The 26492-nt window shown below is 37.4% G+C and overlaps 1 long non-coding RNA gene across 1 annotated transcript in view; it reads right to left on the reverse strand.

Annotated features, from left to right (window-relative positions):
• Nucleotides 1–3973: 3973 nt before the first annotated feature.
• Nucleotides 3974–26492, reverse strand: part of LOC105826099 — a 63699-nt gene continuing 41180 nt past the window's right edge. The window contains exon 7 of the long non-coding RNA XR_001138296.1: nucleotides 3974–4138. This is a non-coding gene — a long non-coding RNA (uncharacterized LOC105826099). The remainder of the gene's footprint in view (nucleotides 4139–26492) is intronic.

The following is a 26492-nucleotide window of genomic DNA, read 5'->3' on the forward strand; positions in this document are numbered from 1 at the left end:
TACTTCATTTAATCCTCACGACAGCCCTGCAAGGTAAATATTACCTTTCCCCATTTTAAAGAAAAAGAAAGAGGCTCACAGAGTTTAAACCACTTGTCCCAGGTCACACAGTTGAAGTGGCAGAGAGATTAGAATCCAACTCCACTCCTAAGTCCTCCTTCTTTCCAGTAATATCAGATGTTTCTCCACCACACCACACCCTTAAGTGGAAAACAACTCTCAGTGGATTTATGGATTTTAGAAGGTGTCGATCCAGCCACCCCAATGTATACCTTTTTTGGAGCTTGGGAGTAGAGAAATCTGGACCACATTTCCAAGAGGGCAAGTCTGATTTGTCTATTTCTTCTTTGTTTCAAAAAAAAGACCTCAACAGTTGGTGAGAGAAGGCATGGAAGGATCAAATATTGCCTGCCAGACTGGTGGGCTATTAATAGTTCCCCTAGAGCATGTTCGTTAATAGAAAACGAAGAAAAAATGTATGATAAACAGACACGTGCAAACCCAAATGTGCATGTCAATCAATGATTACGAAGATGAATCAACTCTTGTAACCTAGATTCCTCAGCTGTCAAAACCTAAGGATAAAGAAACTCAACGGAACACCAAGCACACGTAGCGGAGCTATCCACTAAGTCATGTCTCCATCACGTTCACAGCTGCACAGGCTACCGTTCTCTATACTGATGGCCCCTTCTTAGTTGATGATTTTTCACAATGTATTTCATGGCTTCCATCCCTACATGAGACTTTATTACTATCACATAGGAATAAAAAGCCATAAAGCACTAGAGTGAATTTATCTTGGTCGGATGCAAAACTTATTTTCTTCACATGACTTCACAACCATTTCAAAGCTAACCAATCATTTCATGCTACATTAAGGAACATTTTAAACTACACATAAGTGACAGGAAGCACACTTAAATTGTGACGTCACAAATTAACAAGATTTTTATCCTTCAATGACATTCTGAGCTACAAGGACCAGGAAACAAGACCAGGAGACACTCAGCAACATTCAACCATCGAATTCACCAAACAAAAGACACTGGGGAGAATTCCTGGAGAAAAGTTCGTCACTTTGACATTGAACTTGGAAACACATAAGGCAAGACAGAAGACAGACAAATCATTGATACAAACTGAAACCAGGGGAATTATTTCAAGCCTCTTGCTGCAACATCTTCCCCAGAAAGCTTTCTTACATACCCCCTGCAGGCTTTTAGATTTTTCACTTGTGGGCAGTTGGGGAGGGAAGATCTTTGCACCTGCTTACACTATGTAACCACTAAGCCTTCTCTACACCCAAAGAACAAAAAGGAAAGAAAAAGGATGGCATGCTAAGGGACCACAAGCGCTAACTGCTCATCTGTAGCCTTTCATAGAGGCTGACACCATTCCCCAACCCCATCTACAAAAGCAAATGTCTAACTATGCCAGAAACCAATACTGTGCACTGAAATCTCTCAGTGATCTAATAACTCAGGTCCAAAGACCAATATCATTCTTTACGCTATGTTAAAGTGATATTGCTCTTGGTGTTATTAATACGCTTCTAAGTGTCCATGATGAAACCCAATTCTCTGGGACCATGGAAAACTCAATACCATGAGGTCCCATGGTTTTTCTGTCCTTTCACAAATAAACTTGAGGTGCCTATTTACTAACCCCTGAAACAGCATTCCACACTATTAAGCACTGCCCTCTACTTTTTAAGAAAACATTGGATTATTCAAACTCACATAAAAGAAACAAGAACTTGAGTCCCTCATTAGGAGTAAAGTCTAGGCAAGCTTTTTCCATAGTGGTTACTACAATGAAATCTTGATTTGTGTGAATCACAAGGAAGAGACTGGAAATAGTTAAATGAAAGGAAGTGCATACATAAATTCAATTATCATGCAGGAAACATGCAAATGATTTAAGCACTGCATCTGAAACTCTAGTTTATATTCATTAATCTCAGGTTGCACTTTTGAAGGAGAAAGACATGCTAATTGGGTCCAGATTAATGCACTCCCAAACCTCTCCAATTTGTTTTTAGGTGAGGGTTAAATGGTATGTTTTAAAATAAACACAGCTGCTCATCTGCCTCCACCTTCTACCTCCCCGACGACTCCACCTCTGCCTCCTCCCCCAGCTGGCTTAGCTCCGCCCCCCACCACCCACCACCAGTGGCTCACCTCCTCTACCATACCTCACCCCTGCTGGCTCAGCTCCCCGCCCTGCCACACCTCTCCTTCCTGTAGGGAAGGGATTAAAGACCCCTAACAATTTCCTTTTGAAGGTATACTGGAAGAATAGCACTGTTTCTTAGCCATTTCAATACCTTTCCTTTCCCCACAAGCCACCAAACTCCAGGAAGAGAGTCAATCACACATCACATCTGATGATGCCTCACTGTGGCATCAGGATGCGTACACATGGGAAAGGAGCCCACCGTTTTCTCGGACAGCTGGTTCTTTCTGCAAGTTTGGACCTGGGTCCTTTGAACCAGTACTAAAGGGTGGTTTCAAAACGTCCAGGCACATGCCTGCTTAAAGCCAAATTGCTTCAAGTTGGCATGGTGATCCTGTGCCTCAGTTATGTGGGAAACGAGAGGCTCAGGAGAGAACTTGGGGGTTTTTGTGGCTGTTTTTCCTCTGTGGCTTACTCAGTGAGCAAAAACTGGCACAAAGCAGAGGGCACTCTAAATTCTTTCCAAAAGGATCCCTTTCTTTCTTTCTCCTTCCTCCCTGGCAAAATTATCTTTAAAAAAAGAAGAACGCTATTTATTTATGTAGTTATTTCATTTATGGAGACGTTAAATAGCGTGTTTTAGGGAGAATCTTATCTTGTGAATAATGAAGCTTTTGAAATAGTAAAATATTCTTTTTTGGGACCTGATCTTTGGAAAAAGAAAACAAAGGAAGAGGAACTATGGGCTACTGGGAATAAATTTAGGCACAGAGCTGGGATGGCAGGGATTCTCTCTGAAAGAGCAGCCACCAATGAGTTAAACCAGGCACCAAAAAAAAAAAAAAAAAGAGAGAGAGAGAGAGAGAGAAGTCTTCAAACTAATTTCACACTGAAAGTGATGTTTAATTTGAATCATGCTGGTCCCAAAGGGAAAAGGTTAGTCTTGTCATTTGACACATATCCCTTCCCCTTCCTCCTTTCATAGGAATTGAAAATTCAGATTGACCATTAATCACAACATGACACGTTCTTTTTTTCCTGTTCCAAAAATCAAATGAAAGGCCTCGGACCACGTCTGAGAACCCACTGGTTGGCTAATTCTTCCAACCTACGTTCACAACACAGAGAAGACGAAAACAAAGCACATACGTACACGGAGACATGAATTACTGGACGTGCACTCACAGTGATACACACAAACACGGACAGCGACGGACAGTCACTGGCTCTGAGAGCCTTTGCACCTAAATTGATTTCTGCATAATCACAAATACAAAATTCGTCATAGTAAATAACAACAAGGGCAAGACTGGTATTAAATCTGTCAACATCCAGACACATGCTCAAAGCACTCTTTAGTTAGGAAATACACTTAGGATAGTCATCGCTCCTAGAAGAGAAAATGATTATACGCTAACCAAACCCTAAGTACAAGCTAAAGATATTCACCTCATGAAGCCATTCCTCAACTAGCCCCTTGGCACTTGCTGGAATTATTCACAGCACGAGCTCTACTTTCTCATTTTCTGCTGACTCCATGTGGGTAATTTCTTTCTCATGATTAAAAGTGAGCTTGGCAGATCCTTCAAAGCGTGGCTTTAGGTGTGGTGGGGCTCCGAGTGCATCCTTTGTCTATGGCAGGTTTCTAATAATTCATCGCTGGACCATTGGATGTGCAGATCAGGGGAATATTCATGCACCTAAAATGATTTTTTAAAAGGCAAATTTTTATAGATATCTTTATATAAACGTTGGTATATTGAAACATGCAGCTGACAGATGAAATGAACTGTTTACCTTGGAAAGAATAGGCAGGCTTTTCTCTTCCAAATAATCACTCCAGCCTTTCTGAATGTCATCCCAAAGCGAGTCTGCCTCCTTCGACTTATCCAGCATCTGAGGTTGTGAGATAACCCTTGCAGCACTGGCCTCCTTCCCTGGCCCCTTCATTATTAGCCTCCTGGTGAGTGAGATAGAATACAGTGAATGTAATAACCCTACTTCACACAACAGGCTTGCTCTCTCTTTTAAATTGAAAATCCCCTTATTACAAAACAAGGGGTGTTCTTTTTCTTCTACCTTTAAGTAGGACTGCCACATTCATTGCTTTTTACAAAAACGCAGCTGCTTTTTAAGCTACAGATAAATAGAATGTGCTAGGCAGTAATTCGACTCAGTCTGAATGCATTATTTTCTAAGACACTTTAGCGAGGGGCTTTTTATTATAAACTGGAATGAACAAGGAAAGTCCTTTTCTCTTCTAATTATGAATATGTTTTCTTCCCTACTATTAACCTACAATGTCAGATTGATCTTCTTCTTTTTCCGCAGCCAGTTCAATAAATCAACATTTTTTTTTCCTGGAAAATCAGAGGGTTAATGATTAAGTCTTCATGAACTTCAATGACAAAAATAAAAATAGCACAAGGGAAAAACAAATGCAAACTCTAAAACCGTAAATGAAGACAATGAAGTGGCCCTCTGATGTCCAAGGTAACAAATCCTGTTTTGACACCAAAAGTTAAGATAAAGGAGATTTATCTGTTCATTTTAATTAATTTAATTTTAACAAAATTAAGGCTTTCTGGGCATCTTATTACATTTGTTCACCTAGAGAGGAAATGATATTTAAAAAAAGGTAACATTTCTATATAGTGTGTCCAAACCTCTTGTGTTTGTTGTTTACTTGTTTATTTGGGGCAATAGTTTGCAATTTTATCAGTCATCCCTACACTTCTAGAAGCAATGAAATGAAGAATTGAAATATAAGATGAAACACTGTGATAAAGCGTATTCAATCTGAGCTTCTGCCGACATTTCTTTAACTCTGAAGATAAACACTGAGAAAAATGGTGAATTCCTAACAATATCAAAAAGTAGTCCTGAAACTAGGTGTTGGTTTAATTTTGATCCCAATGTTGATATTTCTGACTATAATATTACAATAGACCAGGGTGGCTATGCTCTGGGTCTACATGGATATATTGCCTTGCCAAAGGCGGGGCTATGGGGAGAGAAATCCCACAGGGTATCAGTGGGGTTCCAATTAAGGGAAAATAAATACTGCTGCAGCCCTGACAGTAAGTGGAGATTACCAGTATATCACAGAAGCACAGGCAGGTGCCCCATTTAAAGCTGATGCTGTCAGTCCCCTTCCTTCGGCAGTAATGGAAAGCAAAGTGCTGAAGATGAGCTGTGTGTGGCAGATAGTTTCAGAACGATCCATTCTTGTTTGTTTACATTATTTCAAGTTTATCTCCAGTAAGAGTGATAGTGGGGATTAAAGGGGCCCTGTGCAAAACACGAAGTCTTTCATGAACCGTGAACTGAGATCACATGCATATTCAAAATACTCCAGATGCAAGGTGTATCAGAGAGAGGGAAAGAGAGAGAGAGAAACAGAGAGAGAGACACAAAGAGAAACTTTGAAATGATATTTGTATCTAAAACCATGCTGCCAAACACATTCCTTTTGAAATTTTTAAAAAATGGGATATTTGTCACAAGTGAGATATAGACCAAAATTTCAGAGCACCCACTCTAGGAAGAGTGTATGTACAGTGCGTGGTGGTGACAGCGCTTTGAGATTCTACTACTCTGCTTAGATTTGAATCCGTTATTTGTCTTCTGATATGCCTGGGAACACATGCAGCACTGTCAGGCTGCTGGCCGTGGTATCAGGAGTCTCAGGGATGCTGTGGTAACGCAAAAAGCCCAGTTTACCCAGTGTAAATAACCAAGCCCCTTCACTGAGGGCACAGATTGGAGCATATTAGGCATCACCATAAGAGTGAAATTGAATGGCCACGCATCAATATCTCCATTGAGCCAACATCACAATAACAAGTCTGCTTTGGAAGTCAGGAATGTTTATTACTATACTACTGATATGTGAGGCAAATAAAAGAAGCAAAAGATTTCAGTTGTATATTTGAAGGAATTTAATTTCCTAGATATCCTGATAGAGAAACACATCATTTTTATACAAACAGGTTTTACTGAGTTACTCACAGAAATACCTTTGAACATCTGCTTTCCTCAATTCATTCTTTCCCCCTTTTAACCCCGAACAATCATTAACACAGACAAAAGGTAGATTAGGCAGGGTTGAATGTGAGCTTGGGAGGACAGCATACAACCACCACCTTCTGCCACCTGTAGTATTACTCTAAGGTATTGAAAAAGTATGTGACAATAATATAAGCCACCAGCCAGAACTCTTGGCCCTTATTAAACTTTCAAAATAATTAAATAAGTAGCTCTACTGAGAGCAACAGAGAAGGAGAGAAGAACAGCTGTCCTGTTGACGAAGACCCAATGGGACAGTGCTTCGACGAACTGGCTTCGTTTCATTCTCTCTTGGAGAAAAGAAAAATGAAAAGGAGAAACTAAGAAAGATGGGAAGTGGGAAGAGGTGATGAGAAAGAGGAGAAAGATGAGGAGGAAGAGAAAGATGAGAAAAAAGTAAAAAAAAAAATCCAATGATTGCAGCAAACGGATTATTTCGTTCCTTTCCATGTAAAAATAATCCTCTTCACACAATTCCTCTCTCTAAGCCTCATGCTCTGCCCCGTAAGTGGGGTGTAATGTGAGTTATCTGTGACAAACCCTGTAAGCAGTAGTTATCCAATAAGAAGCAGCTATTATTATTATTGGCACTGTTAATTAGGCGACCTATTCCCTTGCGACTCTCAACCTGAAAGCTCCTGATTAATTCCCCAGCCATCCCCCAAACTCTAAGAACACCCAGAAAAGCAAAATAACTCAGTACAAGCGGACACTGGCACTACCTCCTTCCTTCCTTCCACCAGATTCAAATCACTTTATGCTTGCAATGGAAAGTCTGAATACGGACTTTTTGTTTTACCTCCAGGTCCTAAAGAGTAGGAAAGATGATACAGCTTAGAAATGAGAAAGAGAAGGCACTAAATGTGTAATGATTAGAGCCAATTGGCTAAGCCATTCTCTGTTCTGAAACGGTTTAAGAGGTATAGCCAAGTTTCCAGTTTGCTAAGACATGACATCCACAGGCAGAAGCTAGAATCCATTTGTTTTTGGATTCCCAATCCCAAGTTCAAGTTAGTGTGCACATCTTACACATGGCTGCGCACACATGTGCAGACACACACACCCCTGCGTTAACAACTTCTCAGGTGTCCTGCGGCTCCAGTCAAGAAACAGACCTGCTTTAATTCCAGCACCTGAAAGTCTTCACACTTCCCCAGCTGGTGACAAAAACACTAAGCGACATTGCAAATATTGGGTAAATCTGACTTTACAAAACTGCCAAAATACCTCATCTCTATGACACGAAATGTCAGCTAACTCTACCCAGGTTGTGAAAGAACAACGTCAAGACTGCAACTCTACTGTCAAGATAGATTAAATTTCAAATAATAAAACAGCAGCTTCTTCTTAAACATACTTTATACATTTCAAATTTAACCAAAAATTTTTTTAAAAAACTTTAAATGAAAAAGATAAGCTATAGTATGAAAATAAAACTTCGGCATAAGTATACTTCGTTTCTTTTAAGGAAAAAAAAATACATTTCTGTGAATTTAAAAAACAGTCTGCTCTTCATCTCCTTTCCTGCAAGCCTTTTTTCTCAATAGGGTTGTTTGAAATGATCTCATTTATAGAAAGCCAAATACCTTATGATGATCAAACTTGACAAATTAGCATACAAGAAAATGCAGATTCTTAGAAGGGCAACTTCAAAACGGCTTTCTCCTCCTGGTGGCTGTTTGCCCATGAACCTGCCTTCCAAGCCAGAAAGAGGCTCCAAGCTCCACTGACCACAGGAAATTCCAGCCAAGATTCTAATCTCCTCTGCAGAAGGCGGTACAAAGGCCATGTATGGGAACAACAAAACAGAGTATGTGATTGAATTTCGTGTGTCCTACAAATGAGGAAACACCGGTATCTCCCTAGAATCACATTCAGCATGGAGATACTCTCAATATAAAAAGTCAGACAAGCTTTTTACTTTCTTGTCAAGGCTTCCTGACATCCAACACTTTCATAAGGTCAAGAAATGTGTCCCCAGCTTCTGTTTTCTGTTCTCCTTCAGGGAACACGGTGAAGAAGGGGCCGCCCTGCTGCCTTTTAGCACTTCACACTCGGATGGCTCCTTCCTTACTGGGGGGCATGTCTGCTGCGTGTGGACTCACAGAAGAAAAAGCAAAATCAATTTAACACAAAAGAAATTCACATATTTTTGCCTCTTTATTATTCTGGAGAGTGCATATGGTTTGGTTAAGTAAAAAAAAAAGTTTTATATAATGAAGATTACTGAGGCATAAATCACATAGGTAAAAACTGAGATGTAAGATGGTATGAAATCTAAAAGCTAATTAAATTCAACAAGGGCTTTTCAAAAGACAACACGCCCACTAATCTTCTCATGCTAATATTTTGTTTTTCAAGGAGGCAATAAGTGGAGAGTCGTCATGGTGGTAGATTCTACAATGTGATTCTTTAGCAAAAACCTGAGAAGGGGAAAAAAAAGATTAGATGCATGGATTTCTGTGTTGAATGGATGCTGGGGCCAAGATGCAAAGAATAGATAAGTTAGACCTTCGGAGGAACTAAATTTGAAGCCAGCCAGTAAAATATATTGAACCTTATTACCTCTAGTCACTGAGAAATTCCCGAGACAGTTGGATGCAATTTGAAAAGGTCAGAAAAATATTTTCTGCACAGCATTACTGCTTCATGGTTTAAGGGTGTACATTTGTGAGATGCCAACTCTAATCATTTTTATTGACTTTGCTTTCCAGAGACAGACAGACAGTCTGGGAGGCAAGACCACTAGATAAGAGAAAGGCAATCTTATAAATGAAAATCTCTCTTATTTTGTTCTCTCATTTGTGACTATGGAGAATTCCAAATCTTGCCCATTTGAGGAGAAATTATACAAACTTCACTGAAGACTGACCGAATGGAAATCTAGGAAAATATCACTAAAATTCTAGCGAGGTTTTCTTTTAATTGCTATTTATTTAGCCTCTACTAGATGCTAAACACCGTGAAAGGTAAATGATGTTGCACTTTAATCCAAGTATGAATGTTTAAAATGAAACACCATAGAATACACCAGAGTATGGACATTAATTTACTGTCAGCATTTCCTTTGAGGGATGGATTCGTGAAAAAGGGAAATCCACAGGAGAGGGTAAAAATTAAATGAAACAAATATCCACTCAAGATATTATTTTAATGAAGAATCTGTTGTCATTAGAGTTCTTCCAAATATAAAGAAAAATGATTTCTCCTTTTACTTTAAATGAGACTTGCATGTAATAAGAACCTTTGTTAGCAAATATATTTGCAGGTCTTTTTTTGTTTGTTTGTTTTTTGGCATGCAATGAGAAGTTAAAGCTGACTTTTCAATACAGAATGGCACGATCCATTCCAGTCTTGCAAAGGTTTAATTAACATCTGACTTTGCTTTCTGTGAGGAGCCATATGCTTTAGAGGCAAACACAACCCTATTTACTCTTCACTTGTTCAGAAGCAAGGCTAAAACTTTCAATGGCCTTGAGTCCTGGCTACATGCTTCCATATGATGTTCTGGCCCCATGAATATGTCCTGGTAGCTCACTAGGGCTTTTCAACCAGCAAGATGTCTTTTTCTTTGGAAAGCCTTCATTCTGATCGGTTCTGTATCTTACAATACTCAAGGATTTTAAATTGTACCCTGTTATCAACAGGGCCACTTCTACCAGCAGCACAAGAAGTCAATCACAAAATAGCTTTTCATAATATTGGGTACCCAGAAGAAAAGTGAAAGAGAAATCTTATTTGCTAGACACCTAGATTCTTGGCAGCGAGAGTAGAAATATCTAGCTTGTAATTGACTTTTTTTTTCCTATTTCCCCCGAATATTTGGCATTGGCTGGATATAAGCAATAACATTTTCTGAGTTTTTAAAAGTTTCACCTTGTGCCACATCTTAGACTTTTCTTTTATTAAAAAAAGAAAAGTGTTTATTAAAATTTTGTGATGATTTATAGGTCTCCAGTGAATAACATTGAAAACACGAAGTTTTCCACATCTTTATTTTTACAGGCCGTGTTTTACTGGCAGAAAAAGTATTCGGTGTACTATTTTTTGATTTCTTCTACTGAAGTTCTCCATAAGGAAAAATTGTGAACCTTTTGCATAACACATTAATATCATTCATAATGAAAATAACAATCCTAAAATATTACTACTATTAAAAAAATACTGATAATAGTGATAGTAGTCCCATTCGTTGAGCATATACTATGTGTGGATACCTATGCAAATATATCATCTCATTTAATCCTCACAGTTGACTTCAATAAATATGATTTTTTTCCCTCCAAATATTGCCCATGAAGAGAATGAGGCTCAGGGAGGCCAAGAGATTGATCTGAGTCAGAACACCAGTAGGCATTGATGCTGGTACTCAAACCCAGGCTTGTCTGATTTGAGACCTTATTATTTCAAAGCCTTGAGCTTTTAACAACCACGCTCCACAGGCATTGCAAGACCAGGAGTGCCAATCCTCCCAAATCAAACAGCATTTCTGAAACTGTGTTGAACCAAATTTCATTGTTCATATAGACTGAGCCATGTTTGTTTAGCAAACAAACATTTGCTAAAAGTCCACAAACTGCAGCCACCTCCTAGAGCTACAAGCTAACTAACAGTGGATGACAGACATCTTTCCTGTCCTCATGGAACTGAGTTTGCGAATAACACAGTCATAGCTGTCATCTTAACCACTTTGCATGGCTCACCAGCACCCAGTATGTTCTGGAGCCTAATTGTACACAAATTGCTTTTCTATTTGAATTATCTTTGAATTGTGTTCAGGAACACACAGGAACGAACAAGAAGAGAAAGCTTCTTTCTCGTTGGGGCTACATTAAGGCCAATATGTTAGTTCAATGAATCCTTCACCAAACACAGCTTTTAAAGAGAAAATGTGTAGCTATTTTGTTATTAGCACTGACAGAATAAAAAGGAAATAATGATGGGGTCACAAGGCTTTTGCACATAAACTATTGCAGGTCTTTTATGGCAACAGAATGTCCCAAACATAGACAGGTTTCAAGAAAATGTTATTTTACCATTATTTGGCAACTGTTTATTCTAATCAATTTACCAAATGTGTCCCCAGCAATAGTTCTCATTTATAGAGAGATTATGACCGTATGTGTCGCAGTGCTGTTTGGCAGTCTCAGCACATGCCGTCCAGGTACCTGTCTTCACCTGCCTTTTGTAGGCTCGCTCTGATCCCTTGGAAGAGAGCCTAGTTTACTTGTCAGCCTCCCCCCACAATCTCCTCTCAGAAGGAGACCTTTCTTCCAACCCTGAAAGCAAACTCTCCTATTAACAAAGCTGTCTTGGCGCTCAAGAGGCATTAAAATGAGCCAAGACAAGAAATACCAGTAGCTGGGCTGCACTTCTTGCAGAATAAAGTTACTGTTGAGGTCTAAAAGTGAAAACATTAAAAAAAAAAAAAAAAAACAAAAAAAACAACAGAAAGGAAATTAGGTGCAGGTACTGAAAGGTAGAGAGAGAAATAGATGAAGAGGAGGCCGGTACACAAAATGAACTTAAATCTGTAATACGAATCCCCTAGTGTTTCTGATTCCTTGCTTTTCCTAAACACAGAGCAAGGCAGAGAACAATACAGAGGAATGTGGAATAGGGCCTCTTCTTTGCATCCCCCCAAGTGCTTGCAAACAAAAAGAGTCCAATCCCCAACCAAGGGAGAAGTGTAAAATACCCTCCAAAGTAATCTGCATTTTAACATCTCCTGTCAAGAAATCAGTTTTTAAGCCTTGATTTCTTCAAAAGATGCCTGAAAAGATAATTTTAAGTCAGGTTAATTTGCTAAACTTCCATTTTTTCTTTAATAGCAATCTGCTCTCAAAACAAATTACAACTTCATACAAAAAAAATTTCTGCAATGTAAGTTCTGGAAGAAAACATCAAGCTAGCTGATTGTATGAGATTTCTCTTTTACCTGCTTCTTCCTCTAAGCACAAACTTCAAGCATTAATATCATTAAAATTAACTTTCTAGAAATGATGCTAAGGAACAATGACATACAATTAAAAGACAGCATTTACAGAAATAGAAGCAGTTAACACACCTAGGATGCTGTGGAGAATGAAAACGGCCTTTCCTTCCTCCTCTTTGGAGCAAGCATAGTAATTTAGTGATTTCTAAAAGCCTATGATTAGATTTTTATTTTAATCATTCTTCCAACATTTGGATGCCACAATGTTAAATGTTTTGTGTAGCTGGCTGTCCTTCTCAAGGGGACTTTGGCAGCAGGAGAACACAAATGTTATCCTAGTCCATTTTCTGTGAATTACAGGATTCTCCAGAGCATGTTCTCTCCAACTTTGGGAGATAGCATGGCTTCAATTTTCCTGAATAATTTTCAAAATCAAATTTGAAAGTTTTTATGAGAGATGATCCTCCCTGGTGGGTGATATGAAGCATGACCTAAGGGACAAACATGAAAATAATAAGCATAAAACATATTAGCATATAGATGCCTTTGAAATAATAAACAGCAGAAAACCAAAATGCTTATCCCCAAAAGAAAGTTATGAGGAAATATGAAATTAACATACCCTTCTCAGATGACAACCCTAGCCTGAAAGCCAAACAGAATATTCTCATTCAGGGAAGGCTGGAATGGCCAGAGAGTTGAAGAAATAACTCCCAAACCAACTCGCTTTGCTCTTTTGATCGTCATCAATATTCTCTATTTACTCTTCACTCCATGACACCCCCTTCCTCTTTCAAACAGAAAAAAAAAAAATTATGAAGAAAACAAATATCTTCCTTTTATTTCCTCTAAGGGCCACCACCAGGCAAACAGATGCAACATTCTCTTTTTCTTATTTTTTTTTTTTTCTCTCTTTTATCCATCTTTCTCAAACTCCTGGCCTCAAGCGATCCTTTCGCCTCTGCTTCCCAAAGTGCTAGGATTACAGGCACGAGCCACGGCGCCTGGCCTTTATCCATCTTTCTTGTTTCCTTAGATGGCATATGAAATGCAAGCTTTGGTTATTCAATTATCAAGGGGACTAAGGAGTCTCAGTTGAAAAATGGGACAAGACTTAGTCTTTTTTTTTTTTAAACAATAAACCATGAACACCATTGATTCTTTTTCTATTTTAAATTGGTACAGCCTTCTGAAATCCTAAGAGAGCATGTTGTGGTGTTATAGGAAAAATAATGGTCTTCAGAGTCAGCCCAATTTAAAAATCTAACCTGGTAACCTCAGAAAACTTGATTTAACACTATCAGTTTCGGTTTTTTCATCTACGAAACAGTGATAATGCTATTCACTTGCCTGGGTTGTGACAGTTAGAGGCTATAGATGAGAACTACCTGGAACATGGTGGTTTCTTGATAAAAGTAGTTCTGTTCACCTTCCTCAATGGCTTTAGTGAAGACTCCAAAATTTTGTGATTCTAAAATTTGGTAAGCCGAGTACTTTCCACCCTCACTTTACATGCGTGTGAATGAATGTATGGACCCAGAGATATTTTTTAAGGAGAGATGCCACAAAATATGATGCTTTGTTCTGGATCCACAGTGGCATGGGATTAGGAAGGACTAGTACAAATTGCACTAGAAATAATAAGGTCAAGAAAATAGAGATCCTACAGAAATATTTTATCTTGTGGAGCCAAGAACAGGGTTTTAAATTTAACTTTGTAAAAACTGACAGGAAACCACAAATATTTTATTTGATTCAGAGGAAATGAGGATTTGCTAACTACACCTTACATTATCAGATACAGGTGAATTCCCTGAGCAAGCTCACGCAAGATCGTTGAAACATGATGTTCCCATACCTGCACACCATGCACATTATTTTGGTCCTCTTAATATTTATTTTTAACAGCTCTCAAGACAGCATTTAGAACACTAGGAAAGGGTGCTTCTCCAAGGATACCATTCGATGTTCTCAATTTGTTTTCAACTTTGAACTTCTGATTGATACTGATGACTTAACAAATGTGGTGTGTTTTGGTTTCCTGGCATATACAATGGGCAAGGAAATCTTCATTACAATATACTGAATTCTGTAGAGATTTGAAAATCAAACTTGGCTTATATCATTTTGTTCTCTTTCTGTGGAGCACTGGGCTTGAACATATCCTTAAGTAATTAATGACTGCTTATATGTCAACAGGTCCATTTCTTTCAAAATTGACCTGGCAATTTCTTCAATGTTTGTAATTCCTCACCAATATCTCCCACACTACTGACACACAGTGATGAGATTAGGATGGGGACAACCTAAGAAGGAAAAAAACCTCCGTATGTATGTTTTCTTGACAAACGTGCTGCTGCTTCAAGTTGAGTTTGTGATAAGCATGTTGCTGAGAATGTTCTGAACGCTCTATATAAACGTGGGGTGATGGTCCTGTGTTTACCCTTTCCTGTTTAGACCTCTTTGAGCCTACATCTTGAGACAGACACCAGTGGAGGCATTCCTGCTGCATGCCTTTTAATCCTCATCTGTCTTATCCACTCAGGCCTGTAGCGGTCTAGTTTATTGCCCTTTGGGGCTAATTTTAAAAAGAAAATGTTTAGAAAGACACATCCCAGTCAATAAACCAAAATCTAGTGTTTCCTTGGCTTTCAGGATTTCAAAATATTTTGATTGCCTCCATGCCTTCTGAGAATGGCTCCTCTGGCTATAAAGGTAAAAGTCCTATTTCACAAATCCAATGAATACACATGTATACAAAAGGTATATTCTCAACTCTCTGCCAGTCATTCAGTAAGGTAAAATATTTTCTCTTCTGTAATCCAGAAAAGATTTGAAGTTTCACCAACTTGTTCCCTTAAGGAGATTACAACTTCTTACAGAGCCTTGTTTGAATGCTAATGATGTACGGTTATACATGTTCTATAGTCTCTTTCAGAATTTAAAACTATCCCAGGTGAGTAGCAGGGAATGGCCAGGTCTATCTTTCTGCAAATTCTAAAAATCTTTTTTTTGTTTTGTTGTTATTCCCAAATCATTCTTCCCAGTTTCTGCTGTCAGACCTTAGAGTATGTTAGAGCTTGATAAAATAGGTATTGCAAGGGATAAAAATAAACCTTTCAAGTCAATCTCCATTAGTTATTCTTAAAATTTAGCTGGTAGATTTTTCTTCATTTTTTTTTTTAGTGGTCAAAATATGTTTTTTGCATCCAAATTGGGAAGGAAGAAATTAAGTTATCCCTGTTTGCACACAACATGATCCTATATATAGAAAATGCTAAAGATTTCATCAAGAAACTGTTAGTGTTAATAAACAAATTCAGTAAAGCTGTAGAATACAAAGTTAACATACAAATATTAGTAGTGTTTCTATACACTAACAATGAACTATCCAAAAAAGAAATTAAGAAAACAATCCCATTTATAATAGCTACACGATGAAAATAAAATACTCAGGAATAAACTTAACCAAGATCAAAGACCTACACATTGAAAACTATAAAACATTCTGAAAGAAATTGAAGGAGAAAAAAAAAACAGAAGGATATTTTGTGTTCATGAATTGGAAGAATTAATATCATTAAAATACCCATAATTAAAGCAATCTACAGATTCACTGCAATCCTTATCAAAATTCCAATGACATTTTTTACAGAAATAAAAAAAAAAAAACCTTAAAATTTGTATAGATTCACAAAAGACCCTAAATATTCAAAGCAATCTTAAGCAAAAAGAATGGCACTGGAGGCACCACATTACCTGACTTCAAAATATACTACACAGCCACAGTAATCAAAACAGCATGGTACTAGCATAAAAACAGCCATATAGACCAATGGAACAGAAAATGAACCCCCAAATAAACCCACTTATTTGTCAATTTATTTTTGACAAAAGTACCTAGAACACACAATGAGGAAAGGATAGTCTCTTCAATAAATGTTGAGAAAACTGGATATCCACGTGCCGAAGAATGAAATTAGACCCTTATCTCACACCATATACAAAAATCAACTGGAAATGGACTACAGACTTAAATGCAAGACCTGAAACTGCAAAACTGCTAGAAGAAAACAGGGGAAAACCTCCCCGACATTGGTCTGGATAATGATTATTTGAATATGACTCCAAAGCACAGGCAAACAAACGTGAAAATGAACCAATGAAATTACATCAAACTAAAAAGCTTCTGCACAGCAGAGGAAACAATCAGCAGCATGAACAGACAGCCTACACAATGGCAGAAAACATTTGCAAATCTTACATGTGATAAGGGCCTAATATCCAAAATATATAAGGTACTCACTAGCAAGAACCCAAATAAACTAATTAAAAAATGGGCAAAGGATTCAACAGACGTTTCTCAGAAGAAGACATACAAATGGCTAACAGGTGTATGAAGGTTCCATGAATGAGACTTTCACAGACGTGAAAGATTAAATTTCCTCCCCACCAAAAAAAAAAAAAAAAAAAGAGTTTTTTTCAAATATTCTGAGTGACTGGGAAAACTACAAAGTCAACAAAATAGCAATGTATCTCAGATATAAGCCCTTCAAGGATAAAGACATTCAAATATGAGATATATGATGGAATAATAACAATCGTTAGGGGATGGTAACAGTCGTGATAGAGGTATGTCTCCTTCATTTGTACTTAAATTATCCCCTTATATTTCCTACTTCCTCTTGCTCCTGTGGTGACTTAGCACTCACAATTTCACCAGCAGATAAATCTTCCTGTTATCTAGAATGTTTATGTCACTTGGTGGACTGTTGTTTAAATAACAAACTGGCATATTCCCATTTTTCATCCTACCCACTGACGCAAATAATTTGTAAAAAGCATGCCCCATCCATCTCTTCTTCAGCTCTAAAGCTGTTACACATATTTATGTCGAGTCATAGGTAATGCTGCAGTATTAGAAACATAATGAATAAAACTTGTTTATCCCTAGGATTTTTTTTCCTCATCCAGTCCATGACCTGCCATATTATGCCCTTGCCATATTATAATCCTGAGGAAAAAGCACATATTCCTAGCCCTATCCCCTGATTATCCACTTGCCTTTCCGCCTTGCTAGAAGAGCCTAGAGGCAGCTGGAAACCAATGTCTGAGAACCCTTTCCAAAGATACTAACTGAAGGTGATAAGGGAAGAGACACAGGGGAGAATGTCCTCATTCCTTAAGGTCAAGCTCAATAACTGATTAGTTAAAAAAAAATTGTTCCCTGAAGGTGGAACATACCTGCAGGTGTGATTAAAAATCATCTACAGCATTAGTAATCCCCCAAATCTCTCATTTATCATTGTGATGTATAATCCTAGAGTCAGACTCTGAATCTTAGATCTGCCCCTCACCAGCTCCCTGATCAATTTGCTCTGTACTTGCAGCGTCAACCGTCGTGGGGTGTGGAAAGAAGAAAACGTGTGGAAAGATGCCTTATAAAGTGTAAACTACTCTTTAAATACTGGCAATGTTTTTTGGAGATGTGGTTATCATGGTGATGGTGATGTTGCTGATGATGGCTATTAGATGAGGACCAGCTGATTTCATCATACAATATATGAAAGGAAAGACACAAGGAAATAGACTAAAGAGAATATGAAGACCAAGAGTGTAATTTAATATAAACATACGATCTTGTTGCTCTGACACTGAAAGGGAAAAATCATGGGCTCATCCAAAAGGTCTTATGTAAAATGGATTTTTTCAATTCTCCTCCAATGTATTTGAGTATGTTTACAAATAATAGATGCCTAATAATAGATGTCATTTATCAGGGTTTGTTATCATGTACTTAGTATTGCTAAGCAATTTGCATGAATTACCTCATTCAGTTAGTGGGATCAGGAATTGTTATCCTGCCATATAAGGTAATATCAAAATTGTATAACATATAAATATATATCATATAAAAGGAATCAATAGGATTATGTAAGCCCAAAATAAAGCTGTTTCCTTTTTGAATAGGATTTCGTGGAACTGACTAATTTAGGAGAGGAAGAGATGCCAGACAATTGATTTGGGCATCTGGACTGATTGGAGGAGGTAGCAGGGAAAAGAATTGATAAAATAATACTGCTGTGTGGATGGAAAATAGGGACGATTTCGAGGAAATGCACAGGTAATCAACATAATTCACAATTCGAGTGAAGGTATGGTACCCCTGGCTATGGAACCCTGTTCCCTGGTACATAAATAGATCCCTGAAAATTGTACCATTCTTCTGAAGACTCATTAGCCATTACATTGTACCTACTGTCCACTCTGTGATTACCTATGTCTAGAGGTGATTTTCATCAATTTTTAGGGGATTTACAAGTCTATTTTGGCTTCTGCATTTTTTGCAGCACTCACCTGGGACAAAGCCTACACCATCATGTAGGTTCTGTGCTGAGGTATGCAAACTAATCTTTACTATCAGCATGACCAAACCCAACTGGGCAGGCAAATTTATTATTAAAAGTTCTATAATATGTTTTACTTCAAATCTAAATCTGATTATTGTATCACAATTTGTGTCAGTGAGAATGAACTTGAGTAACCATGAATCAGCCTACATAAAATCCCCAATACCATTTTTTTCCATTTAGCTTAACGTTGGGCTTGTTAAGACAATGTTTTAAGTAGCATCAAAATCCAGAGTATTTATTTACAGAACTAATCCTCTAGTCTCTTCTTCGTTTTCCTTTTCCATGGAAGGGCAAATAGGTAGGCAAATCAATAAAGAGATACAAAATAGGAAAAGTGATTGCCATCTCTGGATTCCTACATCTTAGAGTAAAATGGAAGTAATTCGCCTTACACCACTGGGTTAAACTGAAGAGTCTATTTAAGGATAGCACAGAACTAAAAGGTAATGGTTATACAGTAATTTTAAATAATTGAAAAGGTGGATAAATTCCTGAAATGACTTATTTTCAAACCCCAGAAGCCACATTTTAATGACATGAGATGTACACGGTCAGGCTGGTGGCTTTGAATCCTGGCTCTTTCACATAGTACTTGTGCTTTAGTTTTCTCATTCATAAAATAGGATGAATAATATCCCCCACATCAAAGAGTTTTTGTGAAAATTAAATGTAAAGTGCTTAGAACGGTGCCTGGCACATAGTAAACATTCTATAAATACTAGGCATCATCATCATCATCATTATTCACAGTCATACGTTCATCATTTAAGAGACAAAGGGAAACCCCCATGCTATGCTGGCTTCAGCACAAGGGGGAATTAAACACCATTTCATTATCTCGTTGATAGTGAATTTATTCATTATCACCTACAGAGTGCTTACTATGTGCCCAACACTACAGCATTAAACAGGGCGGAAAAATTTCCCATCCTTATAGAGTTTATATTCTCAAGGGATGAAAGGCAATAAACAAATTTATAATATAATGTCTTGTGGTGGTAAGTACCATGAAAAAAACTAAAGGAAGTTAGAGAAATGCAGAGTGACCTCTACTCTGTCGCCACACGCAGCCAAGCCTGACAAAATTGCTCAGTGCAGGCCCTGCTTTTCTCCGGAAAGGGATTCTCATGCTGACATTCTAAGCAAGTGCTTCACTGAAATCCCAACCATTTGGATGCAACAAAAATAATCCAGCATATGAACACATCCAGATAGACATATGTACACTGGTTTTCTAAAATGTAATGTGTATGTAATTTCCCGAATGGCTGGTTGTCACATCCATCTGGTCTTATTTCCATAGCACTTGAATGCACCACGAGGATAAAAACCCTAAAAGCTAGAAAACAGAATTTAAATACCCAAACACATACGAGGTATGTTTTCAAAAGCGGCAGACCTCAAGTGAGCACTGTGGTAACTTCGTTAACTTCTCAGCCACAATTGAGAGTAGCCGAGACTACGCATAAAGGCCACAGAACATAAAAGACATTCCACCGCAGACCTCATTAAGTGGACTTAAGACAAGCTTGACAGGCTAATGACAAAAATCTAATTTGGACTTTCTGGACGTAAGAACTCTGAACAAGTCCAAATACACTGAAATTCTACCATGCATGCTGTCTGAAAAGGCAACAACCCAGTGTCAATTAGGGCCACGCAGTTCATGAATCAAAGCCCCGGGGATGGATGTGGTCCTATTCAACCACATTGAATACGAAATCATGTTCTATGTGTTTTGGGGTTTGGGCTCTGGTCCTATTTAAATTGCACAGATGTTGTAGGTTCCTAAATTAACAGTGGTCTCCGGGGAGATGTTCATCAGGCTGCATATATTGAACAAAGGCATGGCTAGATCTAGACACTGGACTGTATAGAAAGCATTTTTGCAATTGTTTTCCCTTTCCCTAAAAGCACTTTCTTGTTTCTAAATTCCATCAGCACCTATGGAGTCTGGACTATGTTAGATTGCACTGAATTCCATGCCATAATAAAATTCTCTAGTTGCTCTTGGTGTGTTTATGTCCACACCCCAACTATTTTTACATCCCTTGAGTGAGGAAGCATTCACTTTCATGAAATAATGATGATAGCGCTTGTGTATGCCACACATAGGGGAAGCTACCTTACAAATATTATTAATCCCCATATCAATCTTATTATGATCAACTCAATTTTACAAAGGAGCTGAAGATTCATATAATTTTCCTCACTTCTAATTAGTGAAGAATCAAGGATCTAAACCCAGGCCATCTGACTTCAAAGCCCACGTTCATATTCCACTACTCAGTGTAGGGAAGAATAAATGCTCATTGAATGAATGCACAAGTGAATGAATGAATGCATGAATGAATGAATGTTTTCCTTACTATCCTCAGAATTAAAAAGGGAAAAACTTATCATTTAAATGATATCATTATTGCAATAATAAGTATATAATAATAGGATAGTTATTTAGAATCCTTGAAGGTATCGTGTCTTATACTTTTTATGTTACTACAGTGCCTTTTTCAACACCTCACATAAAGAAGGTAATTGCAAGCTATTTGTTGACTCAGTAAAATATTTTAACCTAATACAACAAATTATAAATGGATGAAATGACTTCCTTGGGTCATTTTCCCTTTCCTGTGACTAACTCCTTATGTAAAGGAAGAATGGATTTTTTTTTTTTTTAATCTGGCTCCATATGCTACTTTCTTAAGAAATCTCTAGACATTTTCCCGTGTTTAGATCTCTGGGCTTTTGTCCAGGCCTGAGGGAGATCTAAGTTCCTGGTCTTAGCTTTTCCCACTCTGGCCCATCCCATTTCCACACAAGCCCTAGTAATAACAGTGGAAATGGTCATGTTTAACTGTTGTAAGCAATGCAGTGAATCAGAATATCTTAAAAAGTGTTACTTGAGGAGAAACTAATTCTATCCACTTATCAAAACCTGAATAATGCCTGGGATTACTTATTCCTGGGCCCTATACAGTATAGGGCCCAGGAATGAGTCAATAGTACTATTCGTTTAAGACATTACTCTGTTTTCCAGTATTTCATGGAGAAACAGCATTATTAGAATCTTTCTCTGACTGTCCAAAGACTACAAGTGTATTCTCTTACCTTCATCTTCTCTGTTTTTCACTGCAGTAAGTGACATTAGGTAAATCACTTAACATCTCTGTGTACTTCATTTATAAAAAAAGAATATAATGTCACTTGTCCTGTCTTATTTCTGTGAAGATCACATATGATAATGTGTACAGAATTATTTTTGAGCTATAAAGTATTATATAGCCATTACAAATTGTTAGAAAAGAAAGAAGCCAAAAGTTCATGTATTGTATACTTCAGGAAGCCAGTTATTTAATTTTGTCCTTATGTAAATGATATACATATGTGTACCCATAAATACACACACAGACAGGTACACACACATATACACCTGGGACAAAATGGGCTTATGTGTGTGTATGTGTGTGTGTATGTACACATACTGTATGTATGTGTGCGTTTGTATAGGAGACATTACTACATAAAAATCTAAGTTTATGAATGTCAGGTTTTAAAACTTTATCCAATTGCCTCTGTTGGTTTCTAACACAGAGCTATTATATTTTAAATAGTAATTATAGCTATTATTTACTGAGTGTCAACTTGATGATAGCCATTGGGTTAATGTGTTTATATACACTATATACTTCATTCATCATAACACCACTATAAAGAGGTATTACTTTCTCTCTTTTGCAGATGAGTAAACTAAGGCTCAAGAGAGTTAAGAAAATGCCCCAAGGTCACACTGCTAGCAAATGACAGAGGCAGAGTCTGAATTTAGGTCTGCTTGTCTACCACGCATTGATTACCAGTTCAAATCCCATTTATTTGAAATTTGCATTAATCCAAGTGTATATTAATCTATGTGCTATACTTTTCAGAGAACAAGTTCAAATGAATTCCAGTCGTTGCGAAATGTTAGAGTTTCTTTGACCAGAAAATAAACTAATCAAATATATGTACCTGTAGTCCCAGCTACTCAGGAGACTGAGGCAGGAGGATCGCTTAAGCCCACAAGCTGGAGGCTGCAGTGAGCTATGATTGCACCACTGCACAGTAGCATAGGCAACAGAGTGAGATCCTGTCTCTATTTTTTAAAAAATATAGCTTTGTCAAAATAACCAGGAGCTTTAAAATTCTTCTAATGTGTTTCAGAGGGTTTATGGCCCCTGGGTCATACATGCATTCTGTAAATCCTGTAATACAGGTCACTGAGAGTTACGAATGGGGTTAATGGCCATGGTTTTTATGCATTGTAACCACTGTTGACTGCAGTAGCACCTGAGTGCCCCACTGTGTGTACATCACACAGTGTGAAGCTGCAGGGTGGTCATAGGGGGGATTAAAAAAGAAATAGTAGACTTCCCTCAGGGAGCCTACAATCTATCCTTTGGAAAGGAAATCAGAAGACACAAAGCAGTCAGAGTCAAATTAATTGTAGAATGCATTAGCAACACTTAGAAGTAATAAAACCAAATCAAAATTTCTTCAAAGGATTAAGTCCTTCAGCCTTTAACTCAGTCAGACCTGCCTCGCTCACAGGCCAATTAAAGTTCAAAGAAAAGATTCACACACTTCATTTACAGATCCATGGAACCTTGGGCACAAGTGATAAATCCTTAATAAGTTGGAAAGATAGCTATATTTATTCTTAAAATTAACTAATTTGCACACTGAGTTTAGGTGACTTGCCTAAAGACAATTTATTAAAATGCCTGATTAAACTCCGTAACTCCATTTCTCATCTGACATCACTGACCTGTTTTCCCATTTTAAAGTGACTGTGTAGAAATGCTCGTATGTGCCAGCAAAGAGTCTGACACAAAACAAGCTCACATCTACACACACAGACCAAAAAACCAAAAAACTTTTACTAAAATATGTGGAAAATCTCATGATAAGTAAAAAGTATCTGAAGCATTGTTTTGTATAGAGGAGATATACTTTTTAGGTAGGATTTTTTTCCTTTGTCTATGCTCTAAAAGCAGGCTTAGGTTTGTTCAGTAGTTGCCTTAGTGAACCCAGCGGTACAGAGAGTTAACGCACCTGACAGTCAAACAGGTTGGCTGACGCTAGAGTCTAAATTCAGATCTTGAGTGACTTTATTAAAGTACGTACACAAAAACACACACACACACACACACACACACACACACACACACACACACACCACACGCTTCGGTTCTACAGCAATGAACTCTCCCGAACTACCCTCAGAACATTCAGCAAGTTACCTTTAACCATTAGGAAATAAAATCTTCCAAGTTTTCGTCTCCAAGAATAAAGAAATTTTACATTAAGCACCTTTGAAAGGCCTAATGCTAAAATGATAATCAAAGTCAAGACAATTCTGGAGGTGACTTTAGTATGTTTTTCCTGAAACTATACTATAATATTAAATAAGCATCACTATAACACATAAATTTTATTTTGAAAATACTGGATTAGCTTCATTGATTAGACAGAAAATACCAACAATACGTTAAAATTGGTATTGATACAGTAAACGGAACACAAATAGCCCAAGCAGTTAATACCCAATGCTCTTTTGTCTTCCACTTTTGATTTAAGCCATTTCAAGCCCTTCCTGTTTTCCTGGGCCAGCTAGCAGTACTTCGACATTTTTGTAGCTAAGATGTAACTATAGCAAGTCATTTTCACAGATTCCTTATTTTTAGTGCAAGATTCCATTGTAATTTTGCTGGATCTAAACCTATTTTAGAGAACCCAAATTACACGAAACTTTGGGGATAGAAATTAGCATAATTGAAATAATTCAATTTTTGGTAATTATAATTCTCACTTAAACCTAAATGAAATATGCCAAACTATAATTATGTTCAAATTTGCATCAGGAAAATTATCCCCATTTTGCTCATGGCATCTTAAAATACCTAACAGGGAATCTTAAACTCTTAACGTTGAGTCAAGAGGCCTTACTTTCATAGTCTTCGGGAAGAGGAGACTTATTATGCATTAAGCACAGTTATTTAGCCTCTTGGGAAAAGGAAGATGGGTCCATTATTTCCTCACTATATGACGTGCAGGATTTGTACTATAATCTTCGGATAGCTCTAAGTTACGGAGCCATTAATGAGAGCTAAGTGCCACAGCAGAAGGTAAAGATTAATGCCTTCTTTGGAGAGAAACTGTAAGCAAAGCAGGTCATGCATGAGGACAAAGGTAATGGGAACCAAAGGTACGAAAAAGCCTGCAACACTTTAAAACTAGGCACTTGAAAATTAGCACTGTTTTGTGATTCACTGAAAAGTGATTAAGGATTCAAGACAATCTGGAGGCAATGAGAACTCAGCCTTTCAGCCCTGAGAATTGCTCATTGCTTCTTAAGAATCCTAGGCTCAAACCTTTATTATTATTTATTCGGGATGCAAAAAGAAAACATCCATAAATACTACTCAGTGTAAGCTGTCTGTTTAACTAATCTTTCTGCTATTTGATTTGATTAAATTAACCAGCTGATGTGATTAAACTTGCAAGATGGTTTATTTATCTTCATCTTCAGGACAGTAGGTGGATATAATCTGTGACTATATTGATCAAGAAATAGATGCTTCTGGATGTACAGGGCTGGCATATTGTCAAAGTACATGATGGGTTTCTCACAAAAAAACATATGAATATATCTCGAGTTGAGTAAAATATTCACACTAATATCAGAATAAGGCAGAAGAATCCTGGCTGACATCCCATCTGTTCTTATGAATTAAATTTAGAAATCATATGTAATATAGACATTTCTGTCTGAATATCATAAAACCCTGACACATCTAGGCTTTCATTAGAAAGCTCCACTATGTGACTTGAATAACAATCTGTCTTAGCTAATTAGTATTTTCAGTTTAGCATATTCACTTCCAGACATATTGCTGTTTGCACATGGTAATTTAGGTAAACAGATACCATCCACAGCTGCATCAATTAACACTGCTAATCAAAACTGAATTCAGGTAATTAGGCACATTTATGCAAAAAAATGTGTAATTTTGGAAAAAAGCTCAATTCTTCAATAATATGTCAATAAGTAAAAATCTCCTTTTGCTTATGAAGATAAAGAATGAGGGGAGAGAAATCAGCATTAATATATATATCATGCAGACAGTGTAAAATTCCTAAATTAAATCTCAATTTTTAATTGGCCTGTATTTTCAGAAATTGGATCATAGTTTTCATAAATGTTTTCCTCAATGTTTCCACATAGTAAAGTTGATCCACATCTGCCTAAGGGTTTAATTATCATCAAACAGAACTCAAATGGTTAATGAATTCTCAAGTATTTATATAATTAGAAAGGATGTTGGTCAAACTTGCTCTTCCATCTTTCCTAGCATCTCTTAGGGAAGATTGTCTCAGTAGGTCTTGTGTTACGACACACTCTAATTTTCTCTATTGTGAAATATTTTCATTTGCAGTTGGAATCACAATAGTAATTCCTTATTTTCCTGCAAATATTCTTCAACTTCCCTGATTCCACACAGTTCCCTTTTGTTGCTTTTTCACTCATTTTCAAAATGAATACCGTGAATTGTTTTTCCTTCCTCTCTACAAACATAAACCAAACTGGTAACTTTGATTAAATATCATAATCAGTTCAGAAAAACTAGTTATTGGCAAGTAATAAGTGGCTAACTAGTGACTGTTAGGTTCATGAGCATAAAGGTAAGGCTAAAGTGGAGCAAATTGGACCCTTTTTAAGAGCATCTGAAGAGTAGATATAACACCTAGCATGGATATGCATAGTATGTGCGTGTATACACACACACACACACACACACACACATTTCAACTTCTTTCTGTGTGAGACTTTGAAGCTTAGATTTATTTCTTAATATAATCAC

Source organism: Propithecus coquereli, unplaced genomic scaffold, assembly GCF_000956105.1.
Source record: "Propithecus coquereli isolate 6110/MARCELLA unplaced genomic scaffold, Pcoq_1.0 Scaffold85, whole genome shotgun sequence".
In the NCBI taxonomy this organism is placed as follows: Eukaryota; Metazoa; Chordata; class Mammalia; order Primates; family Indriidae; genus Propithecus; species Propithecus coquereli.